At 44.6% G+C, this 20,705-nt stretch overlaps 1 protein-coding gene across 1 annotated transcript in view; it reads right to left on the bottom strand.

Moving 5' to 3' along the window:
* MACROD2 (mono-ADP ribosylhydrolase 2) overlaps positions 1 to 20,705 on the bottom strand; it is a 989,050-nt gene that overhangs the window by 500,034 nt on the left and 468,311 nt on the right. The window lies entirely within an intron of this gene.

Below are 20,705 nucleotides of genomic sequence, written 5' to 3'. Positions count from 1 at the left end.
ATTGCTGATTCTATGACCTTAAGCAGATGATGAGAGGGAGGGTACCTTGGCCATCTTCTGGGCATGCAGTAAGGGTCACCGGAGCTGTTGTGATTGTGAATTTCCTGCACTGTGCAGGGGGTTGGACTTGATGACCCTGTTGGCCCCTTCCAACTCTATGATTCTTTGAATACCTGGGGCCATATGCACAGAACCCCATTTCAAACACCAATTTTGAGCCCTGCAGAATGAAAAGCACCTGTTGGGGGAGGGGGAGGTTGCCAACTCCAGGTAGGGAAATTCCTGGAGATTTTGGAGGTGGAACTTGGAGTGGGTGGGGTTTGGAGAGGGGTGGTAACTCAGTGGAGAATAATGTCATAGACTTCAGCCTCAAAAGGATCCCTTTTCTCCCGAGAACTTTCCTTTATTATTATGTTCATATGACCAAAGACCTTGAGCATGAAGAATACATAACAGATAAAACATTAAAACATTATTAAATTTTGAAGAACTCAAAACGTTATCATATTACAATAAAATAGATAATACCTCCAGGTAATACATAGGAAAATAAATACCAAGTCCCATCCAATTCGTATATAATCAGCAGATAAAATCATTTTAACGTAACTTTAAGGAAACAACTGTTGCCAGATAGTTTGCAAACACATCTAGTCTCAGGGGAACTGATCTCTGATGTCTGGAGATCAGCTGTAATTCCAGGAGATCCCCAGGCCCCACCTGGAGGTTGGTAACCCTGGGCAGAATGACTTGGAGAGGAGAAGCCGCAGAGAGAGAATCAGTTAAGCACAAGCGCACACAGACGCACACATACTCTGCAACTCCTGGAATGGACTTATTTTGTCCTCAAGAGACATTTTCACAGAATCTCTGGACTTACTCTAGTCATGCATTAATTTACCCCCTGTTTAATACATGGCTTTGCACAAAACAGGAAACCAAGACCAGGGCAAGAGAGGGATCTAAGTCTGTTGACTTTTTGTGTGTAAGCAGGGTTTGGGAGATTTTTTTAATTTGAGTTCTGACTTGACCTCATCCGGCGCCACTGAAATCTTCCCCAAAGCTTTCAGCACAACCCAAGTTTGTCGCTCCGGGCCCTCGAGGAATCTTCAGTCATGCCAGCTGAGCATCCTGGCTTTGATTTGCAAGCAGGGGGCTGAAATGTGGCACCATGCGCACTGAATAATTCACTAGTATAATCCGATAAACACAATGTTTAACTAATCCTGTTCCTAATAGCATTTTGCAGATTCTCCGCATTTGTTAGCTTTTCTTGTAACTGTTTCCCAAACACAACTCTTATCACTGTGGGTCTAAAAATACCACCTGTAATGACAGTGAGAAGCATTTTTCTTATGTGCTTTGTACTTTTTAAAATTTTGCTGTCAAGTCACAGCCGATTTACAGTGACCCTATGGTATTTTCAAGGCAAGAGACATGCAGAAGTGTTTTGCCATTGCCTGCCTCTGCATGGTGACCCTGGTATTCCTTGGTGGTTGCCCATACAAATACTGACCAGGGCCTCCTTACCTTCCAAGCTCTGAAGAGATTGGGTTAGCCTGGGCCATCCAGGTCATGAGCTGTGCGTTTAAAATACAATTTACCAGACCTGGATGGCCCAGGCTAGCCTGGATCTCGTCAGATCAAAGAAGGAGGAGGAGGAGGAGGAGGAGGAGGAGAGTTGGTTTTAATATGCTGACTTTCTCTCCCACTTAAGGAAGAATCAAGCTGGCTTACAATCACCTTCCCTTCCCCTCGCCACAACCGACACCATGTGAGGTAGTTGGGGCTGAGAGAACTGTGACTAGCCCAAGGTCACCCAGCTGGCTTCATGTGTAGGAGAAGAAGAGGAGGAGTAGGAGTTGGTTTTTATACCCCACTTTTCTCGACTGAAAGGAGTCTCAAAGCAGCTTCTAATCACACCTTGTGAGATTATAATCACAGACACCTTGTGAGGTAGGTGGGACTGAGAGAGTTCTGAGAGAACTGACTAGCTCATGGTCACCCAGCAGGCTGCAGGTGGAGGAGTGGAGAAAGAAACCTGGTTCTCCAGATTAGAGTCCACCCGCTCTTAACCATTACACCACACTGGCAAGCTAAACAGGGTCAGCACTGGTTAATACTTGGAGGAGAGACCACCAAAGAAGTCCAGGGTCGCTACACAGAGGCAGGCAATGGCAAACCACCTCTGGTCGCCTCTTTCCTTGACGAACCCTACAGGGTCACCATAAGTCAGCTGCAAATGGAGGACGCTTTCTATTACTACTATAAAGAGAATTAAGAAGTAGGAGGGGTGGACTGGAGAGCTGAAATGCCCCCTGCCGCAAGACAAGCTGAGTGGCCCTTGTTGTGCCACAAATCAACTCGGAGACTCAACACAACGGTATCAACAACAGGCATCGGCTCATGAATTCCACTTCCTGGTTACTGGCGGCACTGCAGCAGGACTTGGTTTCCCAGAACCAACGGGTTGAAATTAAATCAAAAGAGTTTCCGTCTAGACATTAGGAAGAATTTTCTGAGAGTTAGAGCAGTTCCTCAGCGGAACAGGCTTCCTGGGGAGGTGGTGGGCTCTCCTTCCCTGGAGGTTTTTAAGCAGAGGCTGGATGGCCATCTGTCAGCAATGCTGATTCTGTGATCTTAGGCAGTTCATGAGAGGGAGTAGAAAAGGGAAAGAGTCCAGTAGCACCTTAAAGACTAACAAAAATATTTTCTGGTAGGGTATGAGCTTTCGTGAGACACAGCTCACTTCTTCATGAGAGGGAGGGCATCTTCTGGGCATGGAGTAGGGGTCACTGGGGTGTGTGGAGGGAGGGAGTTGTGAATTTCCTGCATTGGGCAGGGGGTTGGACTAGATGACCCTGGTGGTCCCTTCCAACTCTATGAGTCTAAGTATCTATGAGGCAAACGGTGAGCAGATACTTGTAAGGGTCTGTAAGCTTTTGCTTTGTGTGTTCCCCCCCCTGGGCTCGTAAAAGCAGTCCAGGCCTTTTGCCTTTCCTTGGTTCAGGCACTGCGTCTAGCAGGCCCCAGGTTGGAATGTCTCTTCCCCCACCGTCCACCTCCCTTGCTCTCTCCGACTCCCTCCCACCAGCTATGGCCTTGGTGTGCAGATAGCTATAACGAGCTTCCTGAGGTCTTTGATGTTCCTGTACCATGCACAATTATCTCATAGATTCCCATAACATACATTTGACATCTGTTTCCCTGTAGGGGTTATAATCCTGTCTTTGTGAAATTGCTAACACTTGCAACTTTACCAGTGTAAGGCCTATACTAACCTGAAGCTTCCAATAAAGTTCCTTGTTTCTGCATGACCGTCTGAGCAAGTGATATGGCACAGGGAGGTTGGGAACCCTCACAATACTGATCGTCATTGCTGCTGAAGGATCCAAGCCAAGTAGTGGTTGAAGAACTGGTAGAGTTGCTGGAGTTTGGTTCTGCCAACTCCTTGACATTAGTGGCTCTCAAGGACAGTGACCCATTGGGACATTTCCCTGTATGTTTCATGGCCAGTCCATCCCTACACATGAGACCCTGTGTAATGTACAGACAGAGTGGTGGACTCTAAGCTGGAGAACCAGGTTCAATTCCCCACTCCTCCACATGAGCGGCAGACTCTAATCTGGTGAACCGGGTTGGTTTCCCCACTCCTCCACATGCAACCCGCTGGGTGACCTTGGGCTAGACATAGTTCTCTCCGCCCCACCTACCTCACAAGGTGCCTGTTGTGGGGAGAGGAAGGGAAGGAGATTGTAAACCAGTTTGAGACTCCTTAAAGGTAGAGAAAATCGAGTTATAAAAACCAACTCTTCTTCTTTTACATCTCCAACCATGTAGTCGAGCCCATGTGTGCTAGCACATATGATGTGTACATCAGTGAGCATAGGACCATGCATAGTGCAACAAACTAGCTGCAGGAAAATGACCATCAAGAATTCTTGATCAAGAATTATCCTTTTTTATGCAGCGGGTTCTCCTAATGTATGAGTAAATGCAACCTCTCCTTCTCGACTCCACCATGCTCTATAAACATTAATCCTGCTCAATCATACCTAAGAGTTTCGTAATTTAATTAGACATTGAAAGCTCTATTGGAGATTCCAATTAACCGATTAATTATTGATCTTCAGGGGAATGACGCTCTCTTCATCGCTTAACACCAAGACTCTCTAAAAACTACACACATCTAGTTTTTTCCTCCTTCTCTCTCTCTCTCTCTTTTACATGCTTTCGCTCCCGCTGGCCAAATCAACAATTCAGTTTCATCAGATCGAGTAATTAAAAAAATATAGGACCTCAGCTGGGAAAGTATCTCAGCAACATAAAGTAACAATCAATCAAGCTACATGGAGGCACTAAATGCTATTTCTTCAGTAAGACGCATTAAAAAAAAAAAACTCCATGAAATTGTCCAAAAGGGAATATTCATTAATTATGAAACAAGTATGTATCGAAGTATCAACGCCTTGAATAGTTTAATTCCAGTTTTACATAACTCACTGCTGAAGGAAAAGGAAACATTTCAGCTTCACAGAATGATGAACAAAGTACTTCCAATAACTCAAATAGCTATTTACTTTAAGTGAGCTAACCTATATTTTGTGGCTTTAAAGCTACCGTGTTCATTATTAAATGGTGTGAAATTCGTTTTCCAAAAAGAGAGTTTCTGTGCATTTAACAAGCATTTTCACTGCTGAACAGGGAATGAAAAGGGAGAAAGGTATAAAAGTTTTTAAAAATAATAGATGCCTAATGGACTCAATTTGTAATTTTACAACTGTTTTGACTTCAACCCATTTTAGTGTAATTTCAACGCTGCTTTGTTTAAATTTTATGCTCGGTTTAATAACTTGATAGTATAATTGTATGCACAATTGCTCCTTCAGAAACATATTGTAAACAGCATTAAAATGCTTAAGCCCATAAAGTACTTTTATGAAGTAATCTGCCAATTTTATAGACTTAATACCGCAGCAGATTTCAAACCAAGTTGCACAGTGCCACAGATGAAAAACATTCCATTTATTTATTTTGCCTGTAATGGCAAAATCGTTTTTGGTACGGCATAATATTAAACAAAAGTGAAAATTCTGCCCACATAACAAAAATTGTATAGGTAATGGATAATGGATAATCTCTGGGATTCTCTGTTGCCTTCCCAGAAGTAAATCTGCTAAAATATGCTAAAAGGATCCTGCCTCAAACACAGTTAGTAGAACTAGATGACCGTCTATTAAAACTATAGCTAATTTTCTGCCTGCAAAGATATGGGTTTGAGTTTTTTTTACTTATGCTCAAGGATTTTTGAAATATCTATTTGCTTTTTGTCAATGTTCCTCATCATGTGATCTTTAAGGGGCGTCTTAATAATTCTGGGCGCTGCAGACATAATTCTGGGAGCTGCAGGCTGCTTCATTTGCTAAACTGATTTCTGCCATTTATCTTCTGAAGCACAACGTTTCCGGTTTTTTCAGAAAGTAGCCGTGTTGGTCTGCAGCAGAAGAGCTAGATTCGAGTCCCCTGGGAGTTTAGAGACCCACAAGATTTTGGGGAGGTGAGCTTTCGAGTCAAAGCTCTCGTCGTCATGAACAAAGGGAGCTTTGACTCTCGAAAGCTCATGCCCCCCCAAATTTTGTAGGTCTCTAAGGTGCTACTGGATTCAAATCTAAAGTTTTGTGTGTGTGTGTTTTACCCACCATGCTAGCCATTTTCTTTGGAACTGCCATGACTCGTTCACTCCTATTAGAGCAGTGGTTCCCAACCTTTTTTTGACCAAGGACCACTAAGACTTTTTTGTTCGGTGCAGGGACCCCAAGGTTCAAAATAAAAATTCAGAGAATTTGAAAATAAACTTTAATCATAACTGTTAGTTAAACATTAAACTTAGAATAATATTTGAATATATATTTTTATAATAGAGAACTTTTAATTGAAAATATTAATTTATTATGGGTTTATAACTTTGTTTCGCGGACCTTAATTTAGTTCTCGCGGACCCCTGGGGGTCCACGGACCCCTGGTTGGGAACCAGTGTATTAGAGGGAATCCAGATGTTGTTTTTGTCAAAGACTCGCTTCCAGTGTTTCTCCATCTTTTAACTATCTAGTTGGTGACTTTTTCTTTTCACAAAACGTTTAGCACAACTGCAGCAGCACCAGCGTGCCCAGTGTGAGCAGGCAAAATATTTATTTGTTTAGATCTTTATTATACCGCCACATTTCTCCACAATGTTGAGGGAGCTTACTACATGGTTCTCCTCTCCCACCTCCTTTTCCAAGGCCAGCACAGGGCTAAGATAAAAATCCTCGGAAAGGGCCCTCTCCCACTAAAGGAGGCCAAAGGGGAAGGGAGGTTTTTTTACTTGCTTTCTTGCTGAGGTACAGCAGTACTAATTTAAAATTGTAAAACTTTTTTTTTTGTTAAGAAGGAAATAAAGGCTTGGGGAGGTTTGGGGAGGGGCCGTGGCTCAATGGCAGAGCATCTTGTGAGGTAGGTGGGGCTGAGAGAGTTGAGAGAGAACTGTGACTGGCCCAAGGACACCCAGCAGGCTTCATGTGGAGGAGTGGGAAAACCAACCCAGCTCACCAGATTAGAGTCCGTCACTCATGTGGAGGAGTGGGGAAACAAACCTGGTTCTCCAGCTTAGAGTCCGCTGCTCCTAACCACTACACCACGCTGGCTCTCCACCTGAAGGGAAGCGAACCAGTTTGAATTTAAGTTTGCTATCACCGAACAACCGCAAAGTAATTTTAGGGCACTTTTAAAATAACCTGCAATTCCCAGAAATGTGCGCGCAGATACCAAGCCAACCTTTGCAAAGATTTAGAAGGGAAAAAAGTAGTAAAATCTGTCGCCAGCATACAGGCAGTCAATCTTTATTTATAGCACCATTTCATTATTATTCTCCAACAAAGCAATTTGAATCGAAACTCTACAAAGTCATTTCAGCAACATGTAATAAGACCAGCCAGACTGAAAAGACGGTGAGTCTCTGGGAGTTAATACCCCTAATTTAAAGAGAGTGGTGTTGATATTTCAAACGTACATTGTCAAAATCTGCTTTTAAGGGAGGCATTGGGTTGCATCACCCTTTACACAGATGGAATACAAATAATTTGCTGGAGATAAAAATCTGAAATACATTCTTGGTCATTGTTTTGGAATATCCTTGTTCCCCAACATCTAATATGCCAGTGAGTTCTTCGGACAGCTTTCTGCTGTGAATCAGATGACTTCTCAAACATCGCACAGATCCGCGAAAAGCTTGATGTTCTGTTTATCTACTTATCAAACACGCTTGCTTGCACATCAGCCCTGGGTAGAACTTTATGGAAGGTGCAAAGCACTTAAATGCCAGGGGTTTGGCAACATTTTTCTCCCTGAAACCCACATTCCTTACCTTCTGAAATTATAGGTTTCAGAAATTTACCACCTGAATGATTTTAAATTTTTAGAGAGCCAATGTGGTGTAGTGGTTAAGAATGGTGGACTGTAATCTAGAGAACCAGGTTCGATTCCCCATTCCTCCACATGAGCGGCGGATGCTAATCTGGAGAACCAAGTTGGTCTCCCCACTCTTCCACATGAGGCCAGATGGGTGACCTTGGACTAGTCACAGCTCTCTTAGAGCTCTCTCAGCCCCACTTACCTCACAAGGTGTCTGTTGAGGAGAGGGGAAGAGAAGGTGATTGTAAGCCGGTTTGAGACTCCTTAAAAGGTAGAGAATGTCAGCATACAGAAACCAACTCTTCTTCTTCTACTTATTTTTATTTTATTTTTTTGTATTCATAGAATCATAGAGTTGGAAGGGATCACCACAGTCATCTAGTCAAACCCCCTGCACAATGCAGGAAATTCAAAACTACCTCCCCCCACACCCCCAGTGACCCCCTACTCCATGCCCAGAAGATGGCCAAGATGCCCTCCCTCTCAGCATCTGCCTAAGTTCACAGATTCAGCACTGCTGACAGATGGCCATCTAGCCTCTGCTTAAAAACCTCCAGGGAAGGAGCGCTTACCACCTCCCGAGGAAGCCTGTTCCACTGAGGAACCGCTCTAACTGTTAGAAAGATCTTCCTAATGTCTAGACGGAAACTCTTTTGATCTAATTTCAATCTGTAGGTTCTGGTCCGACCTTCTGGGGCAACAGAAAACAACTCTGCACCCTCCTCTGTAGGACAGCCCTTCAAGTACTTGAAGATGGTTTATCATATCACCCCTCAGTCTTCTCCTCCCCAGGCTAAACAGAACCAGCTCCTTCAACCTTTCCTCATAGGACTTGGTCTCCGCTCTTTTCCTGCCGGGCTGGGCTCAGAGCGGTTAACACCATTAAAGCATCAGTTAAAATAAAACCATCGGTAATAGATTAACATATAAATTTACGTTAAAACCATAAATCTAAAATCCAGTTATTCTAAAAGGGCAGGTGGGTTTGTATTGGGGGGCCCACCCCCGCCAGTGGGGATTTGGTAATCCTCACTGGTGGTGGAAAGTGCCGTCAGGTCTTCGCTGACTTATGGCAATTGCCCAAGGTTTTCAATGCAAGAGATGAACTGTGAATCTTTCCCATGTCCCCCTCCCCCAGCGGCCAGAGTGGCCAAAGAAAAACTGGGGAATATCATCCCCACCCCCATCCATCGCCTGTACCGCTTTTGCGAAGTATTTTAAACGTAAATGGCAGTGTGCCACTTAGCACACAGTTCTTTTTTATATATTTTCATTTAATTTTTCTTTAAAAACATACAAACAAACGTACTCACATACCTTTCTCAGTCATATACAATGTGAACAGTTTTTCAGGGAGTTCATTTTGAATGAGTACTCTTGCCAAACTGAACATTTATTTAATCATTTTTAAAAAGGTAAAGGTCCCCTGTGCAAGCACCGGGTCATTCCTGACCCATGGGGTGACGTCACATCCCGACGTTTCCAAGGCAGACTTTGTTTACGGGGTGGTTTGCCAGTGCCTTCACCAGTCATCTCCCCTTTACTCCCAGAAACTGGGTACTCGTTTTACCGACCTCGGAAGGTTGGAAGGCTGAGTCAACCTTGAGCCGGCTACTTGAAGCCTACTTCCGTCGGGATCGAACTCAGGTTGTGAGCGGAGCTTTTGACTGCAGTACTGCAGCTTAACACTCTGCGCCATGGGGCTCACTAATTTAATCATTAGTCTACTTAAATCCCATATCCGTGTTTCCTCTACTTTCCAAGCTGACTATAATAGCTATACTTAATATTTAATACTTAAGTACAGTTCTTGTTTTGCAATCTGTTTCACTATTATTCTTCATCTGCTACTCTAGACTTGACTATTACATAAGCACAATATTTCAGCTACTCTGATATTAGTATTCTTGTAATTATTACTATATCCCCACCCTTCTTTACTACTATTACTATATTCTAATTTCTACTTCATGTATTCAGAATAGAATACCCACTTCTTCTGAAATTCTTTGATCGTTCTACCATTCACCAAGTTGGATAATCTAGCCATCACTGCATATTCTGCCATTAGCACACAGTTATTGAAGTTAATTCACAATCAGAGGAGGGCTGGACCATTTACCATCCACCGAGATCGAACTATGTCAAAAATTGGCATTCACAACTACATTTCACAGATAAGAACAGTAATACTCTGGTGTGCTTCTAATGTCCCTCTTACCACACAAGGGTCACCGTTTCAGTGCTCTCTTCCTCTTCCCCCGCAAGATTACACATTGCTGAAGGCTTAATTTCTTTCCCACCGGCAACACGGTGCATCCATTTACTATGCAACTGCACACCCTGAACCGAATTCTCAAGAGGGTACATTTGGTAAAGCAAGTCAGTTTCCTTTTTGTATTCTAAAAAAGTTTTGTTTTATTTTTTTGCTGTCAAGCCACAGCCGATTTATGGCAGCCCCGTAGGGTTTTCCAGGCAAGAGACGTTCGGAGGCGGTATGCCATTGCCTGCCTCCACGTCATGGCCCTGGTATTCTTCGGAGATCTCCCATCCAAATACTAGCCAGAGATCATAGACTCATCAGGGGAAGGCCTTGGCCTCTCTGCCCTGTGGCTGGCCCTCCAGAGGTTGGCCACCGTGTGAGATAGGATGCTGGACTGGATGGACCACTGGGCTAATCCAGCAGGGCTCTTCTTACATTTCAACTTCCAGTTGCAATCAGGCATCCCTTCGTTATAACTGGAACCAGATGAAAGCCCCCTCCCCAGCTCCAGCCTACCATCACCAAGGCCAGAAGGAGGCAGGTGTCTAGACCCAGCCCCAATGAAGAACGTTCTTCTCTCCAGCTTCCAACTGCCAGCTGAGGAAACAGGCATCCTGTTATCACGCCAGGGATGCAGCTCCATTCACAAAGAGCTTTGATGGTGTTTTAATTGTTCTATGTTTTTTGTGCCAACTGCTTTGAGAACGCTTGCATTGAGAACCGGCCCACAAATAAACAGAACGTCAATGATTATTTTTCCTGCGAATACCGCTTGTGTAATTGATACTCCCTTCATACAGAAGAGGTACCCAGCAGGGTGTGCCCAATGTTTGTAAAAAACAAACAACGACAGAATCATAGAGCATGGGGAGCTTTCGGGATTGAAAGCACATGCTGATGGAAGCGGTTAAGTGCTTTCTTGTATCACAGCCAAATTTCTGGCAAGCAAGATTTTGTCATGTTTTTGAGAACAGTGTCCAGAAAATGCCGGTAAATTATCATTGTCAACTGAAGTGTGTATTCCAAACTTATCATCAATATTAGTTTATCTAATATAACAGTTAGGAGCCCTGTGGCACAGAGTAGTAAGCTGCAGTACTGCAGTCCAAGCTCTGCTCACGACCTGAGTTCGATCCCAATGGAAGTCCGTTTCAGTTGACCCAGCCTTCCATCCTTCTGAGGTCGGTAAAATGAGTACCCGGCTTGCTGGTGGTCAAGTGTAGACGACTGGGGAAGGCAATGGCAAATCTCCCCGTAAACATAGCCTGCCTGAGAGCCAGTGTGGTGTAGTGGTTAAGAGCGGTGGTTTGGAATGGTGGACTCTGATCTGGAGAATCAGGTTTGATTCCCCACTACTCCACATGAGCGGCGGACGCTAATCTATTGAACTGGATTTGTTTCCCCACTCCTACACATGAAGCTAGCTGGGTGACCTTGGGCTAGGCACAGCTCTTTGAGCTCTCTCAGCCCCACCTACCTCACAGGGTGTCTGTGGTGGAGAGGGGGGGAGGGGAAGGTTTGGTTCTTCCTTAAGTGGTAGAGATACTCAGCATATAAAAACCAACTCTTCTTCTTCTAGTAAACATCGGGATGTGACATCACCCCATGGGTCACTAATGACCCAGTGCTTGCACGGGGAACTACCTTTACCTTTAGTATAACAGTAACAATTTGCTGGGGGGGGGGGGAGGGGGAGAAACACAATGCCCACATGTGTTTGTTTTTTCAAAAATTGGTGCAAAATAAAAAGAAAAGGAAGGAAAGGCATTCTAGAAACTGTCACTGCAAAACCAAAGGGGATATTGTGAAAGAGACGCACAAATCTTCACTGAATCACGCACCGATGTCTTACAATGTATAAGTGAAGCCTCCTGCCCTACTCAATTCTCAGAAAATCTTCCCTTGACTCACCTTCTCCCATTTCAAGCCAGTTCTTTCTTTTTGTCTCCATACTGATCCAGCATGTTGATTACGGTCACCACCTTAATTTCCATCTCTTCCAATTCCATTTCTCCCAAACCCTTACAGATTGTCTTCTTCCCTCTGAACTTCACCAAAACTACCTTTGCTGATACAGATGGCCTTCATGCTATCTCCGTTGCCATTTTCTACTGAAAAGGTCAATAGTTGTCTCCTGCATGAGTCTTTCTTCCAAGTCCTACGCTTGAACACATGAACACATGAAGCTGCCTTATACTGAACCAGATCTTTGGTCCATCAAAGTCAGTATCGTCTACCCAGACCGGCAGCAGCTCTCCGGGGTCTCAGGCAGAGGTTTTTCACATCACCTGCTTGCCTAGTCCCTTTAATTGGAGATGCCGGGGATTGAACCTGGAGTCTTCTGCATGCCAAGCAGATGCTCCACCACTGAGCCACAGCAACTCCCCTTAATTAAACTAAGAGACACAGAAAGCCCTACTGGAACCTCAAAACAGAGCTCCGGGACTACAACTCCCATCGTCCCACCGTGGTGCGGTGCTCGCCGGGCCTTGTAGTCCCCTCCCAGCGCTGGCCCCGCCTCCCCGGCTCTCCTTCAGCGGCTTCGAATTTTGCCGCGAAGGCGCCGCGTGGCTGCGGAGGCCCCGCCCACCCCCGCTTGTGACCGCTCTCTGATTTTGTTGTGGCCATTTTGAACACATGCCTTATCCTGAATCAGGCCCCTTGGTCCATCACAGTCAGTATTGTCTACTCAGACCGGCAGCGGCTTTCCAGGGTCTCAGGCAGAGGTCTTTCCCATCACCTACTTGCCGAGTCCCTTTAACTGGAGATGCCGGGGATTGAATCTGGGACCTTCTGCATGCCGTCTATAGTAGGAACCCTCATCCCCACCCCTATTCTGGCGTTGTTCATCTAAACGATTTTTAGGATTAAGCCAAACATAAACGGTCTTATTTTTATAATCCTGAGTATCTCTATCAAGTTTTTTGATTTTATATTGGCCAGATGTTGAGGCTGAAAAGGAACTCCTCCAGGCAAGAAGATTATGATAGAGCAGCCTTCAGTTTGAAACAAACCCTCAAAAGAAGGGGGTATCCTATCTCTTTAATAGATGCAGCTAAAGATCGGGCCGATTCCTGCGCACGGGATGAATTATTTTCGTGCGCAAACAGAACGGATAACAGATTAACCTCTTCCTTTCAGTACACTCCCTTGGTGGGTGGCATACGCAGAATCATTCTTAAACATTGGCACATAATTTCTTCTGTGCTGGGATGCTCAGAACCACCTCTGTTGGGCTATAGACGGACGACTTCCCTTAAGGACAAACTTGTGCATACCGATGTAATCGATTGCCCTATAACTTACCGGAGAACGGGCCATTTTCGTTGCGGATCATGTAGTATGTGTCAATATGCACTCCCAGTTAAATATTTTACACGTATAAAAACTGGTTTGAAGTTTGATATGAAATCCTATACTGATTGTACCTCTGAAAATGTGATTTACGCGGTTCTTTGCCCTTGCCAGTTATTATACATAGGCAAGACCAATCGATCCCTGAAAACACGGATCGGTGAGCATTTATCATGCATACGCAATTCAGTTTTAGAGGCACCTGTTGTTTCACATTTTATCCAGGCTAAGCATCGTGATTCGGATTTAAGATTTTTTGCCTTTTGGCAATATCGTAAGAACCGTTTCAGCAGAGAACATGTAGACAAAATACTTTATCAGAGAGAGGCTCACTTCATTACCATGTTTGATACATTGATCCCTAATGGACTTAACTCGGCATGCGACTACTCAGCCTTCTTGTAAATTTGGTCGCTAGTAAGCACTTTATGTCAGCGTTTCTATAAGTATGAACCTGTTCCCTCCCATATATCCCACTCTAAAATAAGGAATTGACTCATGGAGTCATCTTAATGAGTATGAAGACGTGAAAAGTTGTCTGTGAGTATTTATTGTTATTGCTGCATGCATGTTTAATTATGTTTATATTTCCCAATGATATTTCCTTGTAAAATTATTTTCAAATAATTAGAATGAAAAACGTCGTGGGATAGCCTTTGAGCATCACTACGCTTCAATTAACTTCAAAGAATGAAGTATCTTGAATGAAAAGAATATAGAAGATTAACTATTTGGGACAATTTTGATTTATTCCTTATGGACTGTGATTATTTCCAACTGAAGAAAGTTGTGAAACAGAATTTCTACCGGAGGTCTGTCTTGAACTTTTGGTCCTGGAATATCTTTATTTTTGTGAAGAAACAAAACCAATATAACAAGTTTATTTTTAACCATTTTGATATAATTGTTTTTTGTTATAATATAAAATATTGACTTTTGCCATAGTGATTGCTTCCTTGTTGAACCACCTGGAGGGTGGCAACCCTAAATCTAAACCGAACCACTAAGATCATAAATGGGGATAAAGGCACTAAAGAAATAAATTCAAGCAACATGTGCTTGAATTTTAACTGCACCTCTTTTTCTGACACGCTTGCATGAAGAAAGCAAAAAGAATCATTCTTTCAAGCAAGAGGTGCCTCCATTAATAGATATTTTAATGTTCCATTTCTGAAAAAAACAAAACAAAAACTCTGCACTCTCAATCACGACGAGCAAAGGCAAAATATAATAAATGCATGAGAAACAGACATGGTAGAGTAATTCCCTGCATTGCTAATTGAAAGATAAGGGCCTTTTAGGCTACCACTAACGACTGAAGGTACATTGCCTGCGTTAAACCGTAAATTTGAGATAATAATCCCCCTCGCAATCCATTGCCTTTTTAAAATAAAGAATACTAAAAAGCCAAACTGTGCAAGAACCATTTCAGTACACTTCTATTCCGCCAGATTACAAGGGCAAAATAATAGAAGCAACGGCATGTAAGAAGAAAGAGGCAGAATTAAGGGGCTCCGTAGTACATTAAACTCAGCTGGAGATAAACCAAAGAACAGTCATACCTCGGCAAATCACAGGGAACGGCATCAAAAGGTGGGCCCGCAATGTCACACATGATTATATCACAGCGGAAACCTTACAAACTAACAAAAGCAGTGAGGAAATTCTTCAGTAGTCACAAATGCGCCTTCTCATGAAAAGTATAAACTCATTTCTCCCCCCTAAAGCATCATGTGAGCAGAATTACAGGGCTTCTTAGTCAGAAAGCAGCAGCAAAGCTCCTCAAAGAGATGCTGGCTCCATTAAGATGGTCCGTCAAACTCCCTACATCTGTTCCACCTAGGGTTGCCAGGTCTCCCCCCCACCCCCGGCCAAAGACGGGGGAAGGGAGTAGGGTTGCCAGACCCAGGTTGGGAAACTCCTGGAGATCTGGAAGTAGAGCCAGGGGAGGACAGGCTGTCATCCTTATACACCACTTCCATGATACTAGAAGTCACGGTTGCCAGCTAGGGATGCCAACCTCTGGGTAATAGTTGGAGATCTCCTGCTACTACAGCTGATCTCCTGCCGATAGAGATCAGATGACCTGGAGAAAATGGCCACTTTGGCAATTGGACTCTATAGCATTGAAGTCCCCCCCAAACCCCACCCTCCTCAGGCTCCGCCCCCAAAACCTTCCGCCGGTGGCAAAGAGGGACCTGGCAGCCCAGTTGCCAGCTCTGAGTTGGGAAATACCTGGAGATGTTGGGGGTGGAGCATGAGGAGGGCAGGGTTTGGGGAGGGGAGGGACTCAATGGGGTAGAATGCCATAGAGTCCACCTTCCAAAGCAGCCATTTTCTCCAGGTGAACTGATCTCTATCGCCTGGAGATCAGATGTAATAGCGGGAGATCTCCAGCCATAACCTGGATCTTCAGAAGATAAGGGCATCCAATGAAGGTAACAGGCAACAGATTTAGGAAATACAAAAGGAAACACTTCTTCGAGGAGTAACTGAATTGCAGAATTCACTGCTAGAGGAAGTAGTGATAGCCGTGAGCATGGATGATTTTAAAAGTAGATTAGACAGTCATGAAAGATGGGTCCTTGGATGGCTACTAGTCATGGTAACTCAAGGAAACCTCAGAAGCAACAAGGTTCTTAATACCAGTGGTAGGGAGAATCATTAGGGAAAGGGCCTGGCCTTTATATGCCCTGTTTGTTAGCCCTCCAGGATAATGGGTTGGCCAGGTTTGAAAAAGGAGTGTGGACTAGATGGGTGGGTGATTTGCCCATTTGCAACCCTCCAATTCATGGCTTGAAGAACCATCTGAATTCAGCCATGTTGTGCAAAGTGCTGTCAAGTCACAGCCGACTTATTGCAACCCATAATGGGGGCAAGAGATGAGCAGAGGTGGTTTGCCATTGCCAGCCTGTGCATAGCGACCCTGGGCTTCCATCCAAGTACTAGCCAAGGTTGACCCTGTTTAGCTTCCAACATCTGACGAGATTGGGATAGCCTGGAATTCAGCCATAGCCATAAAGAATTCTGTACTTTTAACAAGATTTTCCTTGTGAGTTTCCTAAAAGACAACAGAACCATTTCTTTTTTACTCATTCTAAACATTTACCTACAAAGACAATCAAAATGCAGTTTTCAGAATGCCCTTCTGGTAGCCACTAATTCAAGTGCCCATCCTTTTTAATGACGGGGAAAGGACGGGAAAACAAAATTGTCCGCAAAAAGAGAACGGATCCAAAGAATATTCCCCACTGAAGATTTTGCTAAGCAAAGTATAATATATGTAAATGAGCTTAACTCTGTTTTCCCAAAATTCAAAGTCTTCTGCATTTCTCATGTTACACAGGTTCGTGTCGGCTTTTTAACGAGATCTCTTCTCAAGGTAATGAGCTGTTGATAATGTTTAATGACCTTGTACAGTAGGAGTTCCACGTTTTAGGGATTAAAATTCATCTCAAGCCTTTTGGCCTGGGAAGGAACAGACTGTGCCTAGTGAACCGTTTCCCAAGACCATAAGAGTGACACTCAACGTCTTAAGAGCTGAAAATACACAACAGATTAAATGAACATCTCAACGCAAATAATTTAAGATATCATAAAGGTTTTTTGTAATACGGACTACATTTCTCTGACACATTTATGCTATATTTTATTAGTAATACAGTAATCACAAATACAGTAGTATAGTGTCCAGATCACGCAAAGTGATGGTCTCGCTGTACTCTGCTCTGGTTAGACCTCACCTAGAGTACTGTGTTCAGTTTTGGGCACTGCAATTTTAGAAGGATGTAGACAAGCTGGAACGTGTCCAGAGGAGGGCAACAAAGATGGTGAGGGGTCTGGAGACCAAGTCCTATAAGGAAAGGTTGAAGGAGCTGGGTATGTTTAGCCTGGAGAGGAGAAGACTGAGGGGTGATATGATAAACATCTTCAAGTACTTGAAGGGCTGTCCTATAGAGGAGGGTGCCGAGTTGTTTTCTGTTGCCCCAGAAGGTCGGACCAAAATCAACGGGTTGAAATTAAATCCAAAGAGTTTCCATCTAGACATTAGGAAGAATTTTCTAACAGTTAGAGCGGTTCCTCAGTGGAACAGGCTTCCTCGGGAGGTGGTAGGCTCTCCTTCCCTGGAAGTTTTTGAGCAGAGGCTAGATGGGCATCTAGGAGGCCCTTCCCCCCCCCCTGCAGGCTTACCTTACCGGGCAGCTGGTCGGCAGGTCGGTCAGTAGGTGGAGGGAGGGAGGGGGGGAACTTGCCGCCGCCTGCCCGCGTGCCTTCCCTGCACCCAGGAGGCCCCACGGGGGCCCAGGAGGCCCCCGGCCGGGAGGCGCAGATCTGTTTAAAGGGCCCTCCCATGCGCCTTGGTGGAACAGATATGTGCCTCCAGGCCGGGAGGCACAAATATGTTTAAAGGGAAGCCCCCTGAAGGCGCGCGGGGGGGGGGGTGAGGAACAGATCTTCCCACAGGGAAGGCGCGCGGCGGTAAGTTCCCCCCCTCTACCGTATTGACCCACGTATAAGCCGAGTTGGGCTTTTCCAGCACTTTTTTTGGGCTGAAAAACTCGGCTTATACGCGAGTATATACGGTACTACAGTCTAAGTCCAGTGATTTCAGTGGTCTTAAATAGGATAAGAGCTTCATAGAATCACATTTTCCTCTATGCCACAATAAAATAAAATAAAATAATGGTTACATTTTCACTGCTCATAGTTGTAATGTTGGTTATCATGAGTAGTGTATTTAGAGCTACATTAAAAGTTTAAAATTACCTGGTAACAATTTGGAGGTATTGCTACAAGTCTTCTATTAGACTTTTTTGGGGGGGTTCTGTCAAGTCACAGATGGCAACCCCGTAGGGTTTTCAAGGCAAGAGACATTGGGAGGTGGTTTGCCATTGCCTGCCTCCGTGTCATATCCCTGGTATTCCTTGGAGGTCTCCCATCCAAATACTAATCCTGCTTATCGTCTGTGATCTGATAAGATCAGGCTAGCCTGGGGCTATCCAGGTCAGGGCAAGATCTAACAAACCAATAAGTGTGGTCCAATTACTATTACTATGTATGGGTGAGAAAGCTGGACAATGAAGAAAGCTGATAGGAAGAAAGTAGATTCCTTTGAAATGTGGTGTTGGAGGAGAGTGTTATGGATACCGTGTACTGCCAGAAAAACAAATCAGTGGGTTCTAGATCAAATCAAGCCTTAACTGACCCTAGAAGCTAAAATGACTAAACTGAGGCTATCGTATTTTGGTCACATTATGAGTGTCACTGGAAAAGACAGTCATGCTAGGAAAAGTTGAGGGCAGCAGGAAAAGAGGAAGACCCAACAAGAGATGGATTGACTCAATAAAGGAAGCCACGGCCCTCAGTTTGCAAGATCTGAGCAAGGTTGTTAAGCATAGCACATAAGAACATAAGAGGGGCCCTGATGGATCAGACCAAGGCCTATCAAGTCCAGCAGTCTGTTCACACAGTGGCCAACCAGGTGCCTCTGGGAAGCCACAAACAAGACGACTGCAGCAGCACCATCCTGCCTGCCTGTGTTCCACCGCACCCAATACAATAGGCATGCTCCTCTGATACTAGAGAGGATAGGTATGCAGCATGACTAGTATCCATTCTAACTAACAGCCATGAATACCCCTCTCCTCCATGAATATGTCCACTCCCCTCTTAAGCCTTTCAAGGACATTTTGGAGGACATTGATTCATAGGGTCGCCACGAGTTGGAAGCGACCTGAGGGCACTTAACACATACAAAGATCAATGACTGATGTAATTCTCACGACCCTCCTAGGAGAGATCTTTGTGCCCGTTTCTCTGGCAGCAAAGAAAGTCAACAGTGTAGTAACGGCTTCCTACTGCAGCCACCTGAGATGGTCTGACAAGAAATGTAAGGGAATGGTGTCTGAAGGAAATCCAAGAGGGTTGGCTGTGGAGTGTGAATGTTACAAGCCAGGTCCAGATTTCAGAGGACATGGGGTGGGGCACGTAATGATCTCAAGAGTATCCCAATGGGAAAAGATCATCTCCAAACCCTCCAATTCTAAACTTTGGTGCCACCAGTAAGACCCTCGATTCGAACAGGATTGTCTGAAGGGAAAAAAGCGATTTCTCAACCTGCTCTTTCCGGAACTATTCATGGTATGCTGAACGTGGCCTTGGATTTATATAATGGCATCGTGCTTCTTCTTTGCTGCTGGAAGAGACGAAACCAAAACTACCTCAAATGAACTAAAATGGTATTTTTCAGCTTCTTTATGCAACTCAATGTAGAGAGAACATTTGGGGACTTGGAATTCATTCTCTCCTTGCAGCGAACAAAGTACATCTGACAGAGTTCTGGAAGATGTGGTAATCATGCCTGACAATTCAACAATTTAGAAATAGATCTTTTTCTCACATAAAAAATATTTAGTGTAGTATTTATTTTGTAAGAATTACACTACAATTACACTGGGGTCGCTCCTCTTCCCTAACCCAGCCCTCCCCAGGCTCCACCATAGGGTTGCCAGCTCCAGTTTGGGAAATATCTGGAGATTTTGGGGGCGGAGCCTGAGGAGGGCAGCATTTGGAGAGGGGAGGGTCTTCAATGCCATAGAGTCCAATTGCCAAAGTGGCCATTTTTTCCAGATGAACTGATCTCTATTGGCTCGAGATCACTGGTAATAGAAACTCAGAATCATAGAATCATAGAGTTGGAAGGGTCCGTAGAGGCCATCTAGTCCAACCCCCTGCATAATGCAGGAGCAGCCTAGAGCAGCCCTGACAAGTTTTTGTCCAGCCTCTGCTTGAAGACTGCCAGTGAGGGGCAGCTCACCACCTCCCTGGGTAGCCGATTCCACTGTCAAACAACTCTTTGTCAGGCCTTTGCCTTTTAGCTGAAGCAAAGGCTCTTGACAAGAGTTAGGCCAGGTTCTGGCCACACATCAAGTCCTTGGTTCTCATGCCTATGAACGTCTGTGTACAGTTTCGCTCATCCTGTTTTCTGCAGCTGTGGTAATGTTTCGTCTGTCTTCCTGGGAACCACTTATCTCGGGGTTGCCTAGCAATGTTTACCTTTTCAGTCCGTAGTGTCTTAAGCATGTAACCTGCCTGGGTTCACCATTACTAGCCTCACCTGCCTGTAGGCAGTCAGTCCTTTAATCTGTCTTTTTGCTCCTAATAAACTATTACTGCTTCAGAGCTACCTGCCTGGATGAGTTTGCTTATGGGATGCTAGGGACAGACGCCTGATCCTGACACTCTTACTGTAAAAATTTTTTTCCTAATATCCAGCCAGTACCTTTCTGCCCACAATTTAAACCCATTGTAGCAAGTCCTATCCTTTGCTGCCAACAGGAACTGCTCCCTGCCCTCCTCTAAGTGACAATACTTCAAGACATCCATCCTGTCCCCCCTCTTCTCTAGACTGAACATTCCCAACTCCCTCAGCCTTTCCTGGTAGGGCTCGGTCTCCAGGCCCCTGATCATCCTACACCCGCTCCATCCTGTTCACATCCTTTTTGAGGTGAGGTCTCCAGAACTGGACACAACCCTCCGTAGGAGGAGATCTCCAGCAACCACCTGGAGTTTGGCAACCCCACTCCACCCCAAGGTTGGCATCAGCACACTGAGGTGGGGCAGCTTCCCAGGACCCCCT

Source organism: Euleptes europaea, chromosome 10, assembly GCF_029931775.1.
Source record: "Euleptes europaea isolate rEulEur1 chromosome 10, rEulEur1.hap1, whole genome shotgun sequence".
In the NCBI taxonomy this organism is placed as follows: domain Eukaryota; kingdom Metazoa; phylum Chordata; class Lepidosauria; order Squamata; family Sphaerodactylidae; genus Euleptes; species Euleptes europaea.
Note: the sequence above shows the minus strand (reverse complement) of the source record. Positions and strands in the feature narration are given on the sequence as shown.